Genomic DNA, 2,696 nt, shown 5'->3' with positions numbered 1-2,696 from the left:
CTAATTAGCAGCCGGCGTTCGGGAGCCAGTCGATCGCCTGGAGAGCTGGCAGCTGGCCAGCCACAACTTTCCTCACCCTCTCTCCCCATTTGGGAAGTGTCCTGTGCCTGCCAAGTCTGTGGGATAAACAGACCAGCAGCAGCCAGGAGCCAAACGATTTGGAGGCTGTAAGTGCAGTGTTCAGGTTATGACCACCTGCCTTCCTCCACCACCACCAGAGTTATTCATGGTGTAAAGCCTCCCGTCAGCTCACACATTCACAGCCCTGCACCCACAGAGTCTTGGCTTCCTCACACGTGACTTCCCATCATCATCTTCCCATCACTTGGCATCCAAGGCCACTCTCCAGGCTTTTTTCCCTGTCTCCAGCTTGCTCCATCCCCAGGGAGCAACTCATCAGGGGAGTCTGACTCCTGCCCTGGGAGCAGGTTTGGATGCAGCAGCCAGGTACAGTGACAACACGACCTTGTCATCATCTGCCACACACTGTCTCCTTCCCTTCCTAAGGGCAGGACCTTTCCCTTTGCTGCTCTCTGGCATTTGTTCTGGCTTTAAGCTCCCCAGCAGGAGAGAGGAGGCTTACCTCCTTGGAGTGACAGCTTCTCTCTGGGCTTGATGGAAGTGCTGGGTGCTTTGCTCTGCTTCTTCCTCGTGATTATGGAGCTGCCTTCTCTCAGGCAGCCTCCAAACTGATCCCAGATATTCACGATAGCAGCCTGGAAGGTCTCCACAGCATCCTTCTCCTCTCATTGGGATGTGGGTACACACTCACACAGTGCCTTAATCACCTTTGTTTAAATGGAAACTTTTTGTTAAGGTGAGAACAGCAGCCCAGGTTTGGGCTCTTCCATAGCAGCCTTTCTGCCTTCTGCTTTAGTCACTCACGATGCAGGAACCAACTGGCTTATAAACACAGCCCTAACAACTGCCCATCACCAGGACCTTGCCTGGTGTCCCTCTTGCACCCCAGCTCCCTGCTGGACTTACAGCACTGATTCAGGCAGCTCTGGAGCTGAAGATGCCCTGGAGCCATGGTGTGAAGCTGAAGATGCCATAGCCTGCCACATGTTACTCCGAGAGGGTTCTGTTCTCAAACACAGCAACCTCAGAGTGCTGAGGGAGGCACCTGCTTAGAGAGTTAACAGAGCAAGAAGAGAGAGAACCTGCTTCTTAAACAAGTAGTTCTGAGCTGAACAGATGAATTACACAGTGCCACAAGGCAGCGTGCTCCACACTCCCTGCCATACACCTCTCCAGCCCATGGCCAACACAGCACACCAAGGGTCATCAACCTCCCACCTCCAGACATCAGCCCCAGCCACAGCAACGTGGCTCAGAGGTGCTCCGAGGGGACGTGTGCTGGGAAGCTGCTCCAAGGTGGGGCTTGCCTGGCACCTCATGCCACATCTCACCTATCAGCTCCTGCCTCTGCACCCCACGTGAGGTGCCAGACTTGCTGGAACACGATCCTGTGCAGCCACTGCTTCAGGTGGCAGTGCCAACAAAAGGAAGGGCTTAGAGAGCACGGGGGGAGTTTGAGGATGCTCTCCGTGGGTTCCCTCATGCCCCTGAACACAGAGCAGTCCTCACCCCACGGGCATGAATATCAGGGGTCTGCTGGCATGAAAAGGCACGGGAGGAGCTGGGGGAATAATCCTTCCATGGGCATCTGGGCCACAGTGGGAATAATGCAAAGCTTTGGAAAGCCAAAGAGACTGCATCTCCTGGAAGCACCTTCCCCTTCAAGCTTACTGACCCCTTTAAGGCTGGCAAGAGGTTTGTAGGTCAAGTGCTCCCTGCACAGAAGCCATGGTGAATTTTCTGAAGTAAATCATATTTATCCACTAATTTTACCCTTTATTAGACCTTCTGCTAACTTGTCTGTTAGGCACCTCAAGCATGTGGAGCCTGCAGCCTTTGTCATTCACTTCACCAACCTTTTTGCTAAGCTGATAAAGCTCCATCTTCAGACTCCTCAGGCTCTTTTGGCCCCGTGTCCTTTCCTGGATCAGCTCCTCTTGATGCTGATCCTGGCTTGCTGTGTAATCTTCAGGAAGCAGCTTAGTGCCAGAAAGCAACGGCTGGAGGAAAAGTAACAAGAAAGGCTGGCATCAAAGAGCAGAGTCCCACACAGAAGGGCTCAGCACCAACTTCTTCCCCCTCCAAAAACTCACATGGCAGACAACCCTTCCCCTGGACCCGTGCCCACAGCAGATTCCAGCTCCTTTTGCTGCTGTTTCCTACCAAATCAAAGAACTCTTCCCACTGCTTCAAAGGCACAAGACATTGCTTTGTGAAACTAAGAGTCCTGCAAAATCAGGGCTGGCAGGTAAGGCAGGAGGGCAGTGCAGGGTGTCCTACAGCTGAAGAGCAAAAACTGGATTTGGTGTGGTTTTAAAGGAGAGAGCAGATTTTTCCTGGCTGAGTTTGGTATTCTCCAGCACATGGCAGATAAAGCATGGAAAGATGTCTGCTTGGGCTCACAGGGAAAGCAATAGGAGGGAGAACAAGCTGGTGGATGGCTCTCCCATGGTGAAGGACATCTGGAAGGCCAGGAGGGAGCTGACAGAGCCTTGGGCTGGCAACCTCACCCACAGGTGAGCGTGGAGGATGGAGAGGAGACCACTGACAGAGACTGGGAGCGTGGGGTAGCACCTGCTGGGAGAAGAAAAGTCATTGCCACGATAGCACTGGAG

The sequence above is a fragment of the Merops nubicus genome, unplaced genomic scaffold, assembly GCF_000691845.1.
Source record: "Merops nubicus isolate BGI_N331 unplaced genomic scaffold, ASM69184v1 scaffold19793, whole genome shotgun sequence".
NCBI lineage: Eukaryota > Metazoa > Chordata > Aves > Coraciiformes > Meropidae > Merops > Merops nubicus.
This window is presented reverse-complemented; position numbering follows the sequence as displayed.